The sequence below is a fragment of the Microtus pennsylvanicus genome (genome assembly GCF_037038515.1).
Source record: "Microtus pennsylvanicus isolate mMicPen1 chromosome Y unlocalized genomic scaffold, mMicPen1.hap1 SUPER_Y_unloc_3, whole genome shotgun sequence".
Classification (NCBI taxonomy): domain Eukaryota; kingdom Metazoa; phylum Chordata; class Mammalia; order Rodentia; family Cricetidae; genus Microtus; species Microtus pennsylvanicus.
This window is the reverse complement of record NW_027460881.1, coordinates 10,172,780-10,184,368: the sequence shown is the minus strand read 5'-3', so window position 1 is coordinate 10,184,368 and position 11,589 is coordinate 10,172,780.

Here is an 11,589-nt window from a genome sequence, read left to right as displayed (position 1 = left end):
GAACTCTGGCCCTGTTGACAGACAGGCAGACATCAAGTTGGTCACACATACTTAACTCATTCGGGTTCACAGATACTGTAAATGGAGTTTTAATTCTTCTCCTAAACTAATAAAAAAACCAAGATTAGGAGAAGAGAAGAGCCTGAAGTAAGGCCTCAAAATGGGTCATTTTGCAAAGGAAAGGTTACCTGCCTCCATGTATGATGTCTCCCCCTTTTAGTCAAATCCATCCTTCCAGTGTCTAGCTCACAGCTAACCATAGGATTGAACCCAACTGCCTTTGATTTCTGAAATAAGTGCTGTCCCCTTAAGGTCTCATAAAAGCACAGGAAGGTTTGTAAGACTGTCCCAGCAACAATTTAAAGCAATTCTAAGACACCAAAGATGCAGCAAATTTGGTTAATTGGTAATATAGATCGTTCCGATGGGACAAAATAATTTAGAATTAAAAAAAAAAAGATTGGTGTACTCACGATGAATTTATGTGATATGGCACACACAGGCTTCTGGTTCTGAATACTTCATGCTCGGTGGGTTTTGGAGATTGTCGTGACCCTGAACCTAGCTGGAGGCTTTGGGGCCTTGAAAGGACAAGACTTAATATTTCAGGACATCCTTGTACTTGGTGCCCACTGTTTACTGATTTCCTTACAGAGAATGAGCAGCCATCTACTCCTGCTGCCATGCCTTCCCCACATGAACAGAGAGAAGACCCTATACACACAGGTCGCTTGTATCACATGTGAAGGCATAAGTCACAAACAAACTCCCACAGCAGTTTAGAATTGTGATTAATAGAATGATTAGTTCTTGAAAGGGGAAAAACTTAGAGATCACAATCCCTGACAAAAGCCCTGTGCAGGATCAGAAAAGGAGCCTAGTAGCCGGAAGGGAAGCTGCCCTCTGCAGGATCAGAAAAGGAGCCTAGTAGCCAGAAGGGAAGCTCAAGCAAGAGATCAAGCTGAAGTTAGAAGTTGCTTTTTAAAAGAGAGAGAGACCACAACTCAATGGGCTGGTATCTCAGTGGCTATTCAGGAAACATCACAGAGAAAGGATCTGCTTCATGCATGAGAGTCACCGATGATTTCCCTTTAAGAAAAAAAACCCATCAAAACTCCCAATAACATCATCAGCATTTAACAACATGTCTATGATTTCTTTGCCTTGCCTTTGATTGTGCAGTAAATGATGCTGATAGTTAATCTGTGCAATTAATGCAAATTTCCTTGTAACTGACTAGACAGAATTGACAGGTTATCTTAAACACAGCAGGAAGTCACTCTACGATGGGACTGGTTCATCATCACCTGTGTGCCAGTGACATAATTAAGATCTTTCCTTTGTCTATAAATCTCATTATGTTCAACATGATATGTTGTCATACAGATTTCTTAGGGTTTTGTCCCACTGGTGGTTTCCTTGGTATGCTTACATAATTTTTGCCAGATCCAATCAGTTTTGCCATGCACTCTCAGCTCCACGTCATTGTGTTCCCCTTATGTTCCAGTCCAGGCATTTTAGACCTCTTGTAACTGTTGTAAAAGTATCTCATGTTCCACCTAAATGATTTAGGGTTTTTTTTAGGCTGGGTTTTATCTTCCATCACTGAGTTCATTGACTTTCCTTGGGCGTAATTCCTGGGACACTGAGCCTAACTCCTGGGGGATTCCTCCAGTTATTTCTCCTTGCTGAGACAGTTTACACTCTCACTATTACTGTGAGAGTGTTTCTGTAGCAAATATTCTTCTCAAGATGAGAAGAAACTTCAATATTACAATCCATTTGTTATTGTGATTTAAATACACACACACAAACACACACAAGTTAGTGCACATACACTGATGATATCTCAATTTATGGGGCCATTCTGAGGATGCCAAGATCGATATCTCTCGAGTGGTTCTCAGAAGGCCATAGGGTGACCCTCTCTAGGTACTTAGGCAGGGAGGAGAAGTTGACCGCACTGTGACATGTCCCTAGGAACTATGTGTGCCTTGTCCCATAGTCAGACTGATGACTGACTATCTTGAAAACCACCATGGAACTTTTGTTTGGCAAATGATGGAGATCAAGTCAGGGTCAAAATCAGAAAACTAGATGGAGCTTCCAAGCTCCAGTGGAAGAGCAGATGGATGGAGAAAAAGAGCAAGGATGTCAGGAATATAAGGGCTTGGTCCACACTATGAGACACTGTGCCTGAACTAAGGGGATTTCAACTAATCCAGTGACCTGGGAATGAAAGATCATGGGATCAAACCGGAAGCTCTGAATGTGGCTGACAATTGGGGCAGACGGAGAAGCCAAAGATAATGGCACTTGCAATTGTCTGCATATCATACACTGGCTTTTTGTGATCATATTTTTTGTGGATGCATACCTTGCTAAATCTGGATGGATGAAGGGTGGGCTTGGACTTCCCACAGCTCAAAGTACCCTGCCCTCTATTTGGACTGGTGTTTGAGTGGAGAGGTTTATTTGCGGAGCAAGAAGAATGTGGGAGGAGGAAGAGAAGTGGAAAGTTTGATAATTATTATTATGAAGTAATGGAAAAATCAATAGAAAATAACCAATGAGGACATTGGAGCTAGGAAAAAAAAAACATTCATGTGAGTTGTTGACTCAGACCAAAAATTATTTTACAGAAAAAAAAAAAAACACACATAAAGGGGTTGAGTTACTTGGAAAATATGACTCAAGTAATTGAAAAGAAGATTGGGGTTTTTATTTTGGGTCTTCATGGGGCTGTATGAGCAGCATTTTAGGACCTGTATGCTGGATATTTCTGGGGGTTAGTAGGGAAGAAACCTGGCTAGGAGGAGTTTTATGACATAAGTAGAGCCTTGATGAGGTCACAAAGCTTTGGTTGGGGGTGGCAACTCTGTTCCACATGAAGCACTAGTCTTCTGTGAAGGTGGGCTTACTATCTTCACGGTGGCTGAGGAGGTCAGTTCAGCTCTTGGGCTCCACAACTGTTCAACCGAATTTCCAGAAGTTGGAATCTAGAGAGCCAAGATATTTTCTTTTGGTAAATATGTTTAGGAAGCAACTAGGACCTCTGTAGTCAAAGAAAGGTTTCTTTCAAATCTGCTCTGGGTCCAAAATTTATGTCGTTAACAGCTCCTATATTTGATAGCTGGGGGACGGTTAATGTCAGGTATTCTCCCCACTCTATCTTTGCTAAAAATGTCCAATTCCTCAGTCCACAGAAATGGTAAAGATCCTGTTTGTCCATATGTGTTTTAAAAGATAATTATTTCTAATAGGTGCTGTTGCACAGATTAATGTGTCTTTCTTTTGGCAGTTTGACTCACAGTACTCACTTCTCTAATGAAGATACAGAATATCTTTATGTAATCAATCTGGATCTGGATCAGGAGACACAATAGAGAGAGCCAGTGGACTGGAGTGCCATGACCTTGGGCAGGTGGTTATAGATCAGGCAACTAACCAGTAGCTTGAGTGGTAAGGAGAGGAGTGGCTGTTCTTTGAATTCTTTGCCATCTGTTCAGATATTTCTTTCTCACTTTAGGTATAGGCATAGCTTCCCCTCTCTCGTTGATATAGTAAGTCAGGAAGTAGGTTTCTCAGTAGAGGTCAATTGCATTTTGCAGCAGGAATATGTCTCTGATACACATATACTGAGCTGTAGACAAAAGTTTGATAATTTTCCTATTAATTTCTTAAGAACATATTCCATTTAGGTATCCAAATCTATTCAGCCCTGCCTTTTTCACCTGCTCCAAAGTTATTCCTAAAAAGAGCCTTGACCTCACATCCTCACCTTCTTATCCTTGCAGGCACTTATGTTGGAGGAAACCACTTTGTGTCTGATTTAAACTGAAGAGTTCTTCCTATGCAGAGATTGGCAGCTATGAAGACCAAGCACAGAAACAGAGCCAAGAGACAGAGGAACAGGAGTGCTCTGGCCTATCTCAGAAAGTCTCCCGCCATGATGAAGATGCCTCTTAGTATGAGTTGCATGCCACATCTCCAGAAGAAGAATGGGCCATCGCTCCAGAAGCAAAAACTTAGTAAGCCTTTTGAGGCCCTGGAGAATATTGTTGGCCGCAGAATTTCTCATGGCTGGAAGGAAGCCAATGAACCAGTCACCCATTGGAAAGCCATCATTCTAGATCAACTGCCAACATATCCCTCTCTCTATTTGTTGAAATATGATGGGATTGATTGTGTCTATGGCTTGGAGCTTCATAGTGATGAAAGGATTTTAAACCTGAAGTTCCTGCCTAATAATGTGCCATTTCCTCAGGTGACAGACACTCATCTCTCAAACACCATAGTTGGCAGAGCAGTGAAACATACATTCATGGGCACAACTGGCTCTAAGAATGACTGGAACGGGATGGTCCTAGAAGAGGTGCCAATCATGAAGACCTGGTTTTATATTACCTACAAGAAAGATCCGGTCTTGTACATTTACCACCTCCTGGATGACTACCTGGAAGGCAACCTCCACATCATGCCAGGCTCTAAGGAAGAGTGGAGTGGCGTGGTCCCAGGTGAGGTGCAGACCATAACGACCTGTTTCTACATTGTCAACGAGAATGATCCGGTCCTGTACCTTTACCACCATCATGATGATTCCATTGAAGGCAACCTCCACATCACGCCTGAATGTCCTCCAGTAGAGGTGACTTTGGAATTAGGCAGGGATTCCTTGGAGGGCAAAAGAGTGCAGTACAACAAAAAAGATGGAACCCAAGAGATAGGTAAAATTATTTGCCAAGTTACCAACAAACCTTCTGTGTATTTCATCAAGTTTGATAATGACTTCCATATCTATGTCTATGATTTGGTGAAGATCTGTTAAAGTGAAATTCTCAAATTTTGAGGGGAAGACTTAATTCTCTCCTTGGGAATGTGTTTTTTCAGAGATACCTCAGGTCTTCTATGAATCCTGGTATCTTTTCCAATGGATTATTCTTTCTCAAAGAATAAAAATTTGTTAACATGTTGTGTTATTTGGTCAATGATGGATTGTGTTTGGTGGATGGGGCATTACAGAAATACATGCCTCAAAACAAAGCAGGATTTATGGTCTTTTCCCCTTGGAGAGTAAAGGACTGGGGATGCGTGGTGTGGTAAAGGACAAGATGGCTGTCAAGGAAGCAGTGAAGAGGGGACAAAAAGTTGTATGATCTCGGGGCGGTACGAAGCTTGAGGGAAAACCATGTCAAAAGGAAAGATGTGACTGATATCAGCGTGAGGTATTGGGACTTAAGAGGACAAAGAGTAGATTAATCAGGAAGGGACACAAATGTATACTCAAAATCAGAGAAAAATATGTGTCATTTGATGAATGGTTTAATTCGTACTGGCTGTAAGTCAAAGGATGTTTGATCTCCACTAGAGCATGTTGCTTAGTGAAAAGTGTCTCCGCTCAGTTGCTCTTCTCCAGTAAGTTGGACATCAAGCTACCTACTTAGTTTTGCCAGAATTCTGTCTGCCACCTACTTTGTCATGCCTAGATTCGGTATGCCTTGAACTCTCATAGGTCTTATCCATGCCATCCAACCCTTGTCAGTTCATTTAAATAATTGCCCTGCCATATCTGGAAAACAGTGTTCCCTTTCATTGATCATGTTCTGTAGTACTTGGGCTATAAAACTCATGAACACACTCACCCACACAAGGATAAACATGTACATATGATGCCCACTAGTGTGTGACATGCACACATATGATGAATGCACCGAACTCCATAATATCAGTAAAGTAGGGAATCCAAGATGCTAGGTGGAGTCTGGCAAAGACCCCACACACCCATCAAACCGCCAAATACCAGTATGGTACTGATGTCTGACTCCCATCCTGTAAGGAACCTGCCATCCTGTAACTGGGCTATTTTTGGTTCCTTCATCTTCACAAACTTGGTTAAAATGTTAGAGTTGTCAAACTGGGAGTTAGGGTCCAGCATGTAGATCAGCTGTCCCAGGTCAGGTGATTTGGCTACAATTTGGGTGAGAAATTGTACCAGGGAATTCTGGTACACCCTCTCCTCTTCTTCTCCCTGTCCTCATCATCACTCTTGTGGGTGGGCCTGGAGCACAAAGAAGGTAAAATGGAATAAGCCTCCTCCTTAGTGGAAAACCTTGTCAATCCTTAATTTGACCTGACTCTCTGAGGGAATGCAGAACATTATTTCCTACTAGGTCTCCTCATTCATTGGTTCACTCATTTTTCCAATGAATGATTGAATTCATCCATTCTTCCTTGTCTCTCTCTCTTCATTCTTCCCTTCTTCCATTTCCCCCTTGATTGTAGAAATATGAGCAGCAGGGCTGCATCCCCATGTGGCCGCCTTAAGGTTATGCTCCGAAATAACAACACAAAACTATTCATTTCAATACTGCCTGCCCCATTATTTTCAGCCTCTTAACCCATGTCTAATAATGTATGTTGCAGCACGAGGTGCGCTTAGAAGGAAAGATTTAGCATGTCTGACCTGGTGGTTGGCTGTATCGCCATCTGCCTCAGAGTGCAGAGCTACCATTTCTGCCCATGGGAGAGGTGCATGGCATCTCTAAGCTCAATTCCTATTCCTCCCAGCATTCTCTTATGTTTATTCCACCCACCTATGTTCTAACCTTTCAGGCCAAACAGTTTCTTTATTTAATTAACCAATGACCTATACTCCATCATTACTCCTATTTCTGTTTAAACAAGAATGGAATCTTTAATTTTAACATAGCAAAATTACATATAACAAAACAGTTATCAAGCAAGAATTACAGTTACAATATTTATATCTATTTTATCTTTTATCATAACAATGGAAAACTATAACTATCTATCTCTTCTTCAACTCTATCAGAGACTCCAGAATAATACAGTATTACCTAAGCAAACAAAAATAAGCCATTTTTAAACTCTAGAAATGACAGAGACATCTCGCTGCCTGGACAGTCACCCAAAGTTCCTCTGTACCGTTGGTGTTTCCATCCTCAGCCTACAGGCCCATAGTTTCCAGCAGACATTTCCATGAAGCAGGAAATTTCAAAGGCAGTCACTATCTGCTTGTCTTGAAGAATGTTTTGCTCACCCTTTCCTGAATCAGGAACACGGAAAGATCATCTCACCTTTAGGCAAGTTCAGTAGTCCTCTCTCTGAGTGTTTTCTGTGTACAGTTTATGCAACAATCCAGGCAAGAGCAGTTTCTTCCCCAAATGGCTATCAAACTCCATAAGGATCCTCTTTGATGCCCATCTTCTTACTGAAGTAGATATGTGCTGCCAAGAGTAGAGTGTCTCACTGTCATGAAAACCCCTAAGGTACTAAAACATTAAATAGCCTATTTTGTAGTCTAGAGAGATATGAATAATGCCTATCTAACTGAAATATATATATATATATATATATGGAGCTAGAAAATCTAACTAACATGACTACAAACTTGACTGTTATTAATGATTATCCATTAATAACCTTTATGCATTATATTTTTAAATGAACTACACAATCACAATACCTTAAGTAAGATCAAAAATGCATATACATATAACACAATTGACCTAAAATCTCTATCAGTAAAGCAAAATCTATACTAATGCAAATATTCATATCTATATCACATCCCACTTTAAATGTAAAAGAACGTTTATAAGCCATATTTGGGAACGTGGGTGCAGTTTTTTCTCTCCAAAATGCTTCCTGCTGAATGGTGGCATCATTATTGATTTATCTCAGTTGGCAGTTGAGCGAAGCAATTTTTTAAAGGTGTTCACAGCAACCTTTAAGTAGGGAGTGGTCCATCCTACCATATTAGGATAAAGGCATCCACAGACTATCATCCTCTGTGAAAACAAAATAGAAACTCCTTTCCAAAGCATCATGTCCTTAGATCCAAATTTCAAAGTCAAGGCATTTTCAAAATATCTATGTTGGATTATTTCAGCAGCTTTTATAAAGAAACATCTTTTAGCAGCTATTGCTACTGCCTCAAAATTCAAATGATTCAAAAAGAGCATAATAGCATACAATATCAAAATTCGCTGTGAATTTTCCATCTTTGTGCGCTTCAATTTAACCTCTATTTTGTTTATTTTTCCTTTTTATTTTTTGCCTTTTGAGACAGGTTCTCTGTATCTTTGACCTGGAATAACTCTGTATACCTGTCTGTCCTTGAAGTCTCAGAGATCTGCCTCTCTCTGCCTTTCAGGCATTGGGATTAAAGGTGTATGCTACTACACATTGAACTCACAAAGATCTGTTTGTCTCTGCCTTCAAGGCACTGGGATAAAGGCGTGTGCTACCTCACCTTGAAGGTACAGAGGTCAATCTCCCTCTGCCTCCCATGTGTTGGGTTTACAGGTGTGTACGACCACACCCAACAACTCTCTTCGTTTTTTTAACTTTAAGAACTTCAAATTTTAGCCTGCACATATTTTTAACACACTGTAAATCATTTAAAAATTTTCTTTGTCTTTGAATCTCTCTTTACTCTATTTCTCTCTCTGTTTTTCTGACCACATGAGTCTTTCATTTACCAAGCAATCTCAGTAGGACTAAAGCCGTGGCTTTGCTGGCCAGATGTAGCCCATTCCTTAGCTTTCTGCCATTCCAAACTTGTGGCTGAGGTACCGAACAGAGCCGCATTCAGTGCCACAAGTCGACAGTGTTTCAAGGTCCTTGCCATCAAAGAGGCTGCAACAGACAACACTCAAGCCCTCTTTCTGTAGCTGGCCCTCCTTCCTCAAACAGTCAGAGTTTGCCCAGGCAGGATGGCCCAGAAAGCCGGCATTTTAAAACAACACAGTTTGTTTTCCTGCTAATACTGAAAACATGCAAGCATTGAGTTGGCTTTTATCAACACCATTTAAATGTTTTGTGGCAGGACCTCTTAAGTGCTGCAGGGTTTTGCAGCTGAAGCTGAGTCAGCAAGCCTCTTTTAGATGAGAGCCCTTGCTTTCTTCTAGCAAGCAGAGCAGACCGAGAAATCGCTGCTACCAAGAAAACATGCTTTACTCTTTCCCAAGCTTTCTCAGGCTTTCAGTGGATTCAGTTGTCCACAAGGCTGCAAGCCATTCTGTAGTTATTTGAGCAGCGAGGCTGTGTCCCCAGCACCAAGGCCGCATGAAGGTTATGCCTGAAATAAATACACCAAAACTGTATTCTTTTAAACACTGCTGGCCCATTAGATTCAGCATTTTAACCCATTTCTAATAATCAGTGTAGTATAACGAGGTGCACTTACCAGGAAAAATTCAGCATGTCTGACATGGTGGCTGGCTGCATCGACATCTGCCTCAGAGAGCAGAGCTATGGCATCTGCCGGGGAGAGGGGAGCATGGCTTCTCTGAGCTCACTACCTCTTCCTCCCGGCATTCTATTTTGTTTACTCCACCTACCTATGTTCTAACCTATCAGCTGAAGCGGATTCTTTCTTTAATTAATCAATAAACTTCTTCTGTCACTTTATCTTTTCAACAGCTTGCCCATATAAATCTCCCATGTGTCTTCTGTTGTATAATCTTTCATTTGTAAAGAACTTGCACTCTCAGGGGAGGATTTTTCTGACATCTCTGTGGATGGAGGTCATATGAGGAAGATCAGATGAGCAACCATGACAACTCTAATGCTGTAGAGTTAGGTGGACCAGAGATTGATGGCTGACATTCCTGTGCTATGCATCAGATGCCCCTGAACTCTGGCCCTGTTGACAGACAGGCAGACATCAAGTTGGTCACACATACTTAACTCGTTCAGGTTCACAGATACTGTAAATCGAGTTTTAATTCTTCTCCTAAACTAATAAAAAAAAAACAAGATTAGGAGAAGAGAAGAGCCTGAAGTAAGGCCTCAAAATGGATCATTTTGCAAAGGAAAGGTTACCTGCCTCCATGTATGCTGTCTCCCTTTCTTAGTCAAATCCATCCTTCCAGTGTCTAGCTAACAGCTAACCATAGGATTGAACCCAACTGCCTTTGATTTCTGAAATAAGTGCTGTCCCCTTAAGGTCTCATAACAGCACAGGAAGGTTTGTAAGACTGTCAGCAACAATTTAAAGCAATTCTAGGACACCAAAGATGCAGCAAATTTGGTTAATTGGTAATATAGATCGTTCTGATGGGACAAAATAATTTAGAATTGAAAAAAAACAGATTGGTGTACTCACGATGAATTTATGTGATATGGCACACACAGGCTTCTGGTTCTGAATACTTCATGTTCGGTGGGTTTTGGAGATTGTCGTGACCCTGAACCTAGCTGGAGGCTTTGGGGCCTTGAAAGGACAAGACTTAATATTTCAGGACATCCTTGTACTTGGTGCCCACTGTTTACTGATTTCCTTACAGAGAATGAGCAGCCATCTACTCCTGCTGCCATGCCTTCCCCACATGAACAGAGAGAAGACCCTATACACACAGGTCGCTTGTATCACATGTGAAGGCATAAGTCACAAACAAACTCCCACAGCAGTTTAGAATTGTGATTAATAGAATGATTAGTTCTTGAAAGGGGAAAAACTTAGAGATCACAATCCCTTACAAAAGCCCTCTGCAGGATCAGAAAAGGAGCCTAGTAGCCGGAAGGGAAGCTCAAGCAAGAAATCAAGCTGAAGGTAGAAGTTGCTTTGTAAAAGAGAGAGAGACCACAACTCAATGGGCTGGTATCTCAGTGGCTATTCAAGAAACATCACAGAGAAAGGATCTGCTTCATGCATGAGAGTCACCGATGATTTCCCTTTAAGAAAAAAACCCATCAAAACTCCCAATAACATCATCAGCATTCAACAACATGTCTATGATTTCTTTGCCTTGCCTTTGATTGTGCAGTAAATGATGCTGATAGTTAATCTGTGCAATTAATGCAAATTTCCTTGTAACTGACTAGACAGAATTGACAGGTTATCTTAAACACAGCAGGAAGTCACTCTACGATGGGACTGGTTCATCATCACCTGTGTGACAGGGACATAATTAAGATCTTTCCTTTGTCTATAAATCTCATTATGTTCAACATGATATGTTGTCATACAGATTTCTTAGGGTTTTGTCCCACTGGTGGTTTCCTTGGTATGCTTACATAATTTTTGCCAGATCCAATCAGTTTTGCCATGCACTCTCAGCTCCACGTCATTGTGTTCCCCTTATGTTCCAGTCCAGGCATTTTAGACCTCTTGTAACTGTTGTAAAAGTATCTCATGTTCCACCTAAATGATTTAGGGTTTTTTTTAGGCTGGGTTTTATCTTCCATCACTGAGTTCATTGACTTTCCTTGGGCGTAATTCCTGGGACACTGAGCCTAACTCCTGGGGGATTCCTCCAGTTATTTCTCCTTGCTGAGACAGTTTACACTCTCACTATTACTGTGAGAGTGTTTCTGTAGCAAATATTCTTCTCAAGATGAGAAGAAACTTCAATATTACAATCCATTTGTTATTGTGATTTAAATACACACACACAAACACACACAAGTTAGTGCACATACACTGATGATATCTCAATTTATGGGGCCATTCTGAGGATGCCAAGATCGATATCTCTCGAGTGGTTCTCAGAAGGCCATAGGGTGACCCTCTCTAGGTACTTAGGCAGGGAGGAGAAGTTGACCGCACTGTGACATGTCCAT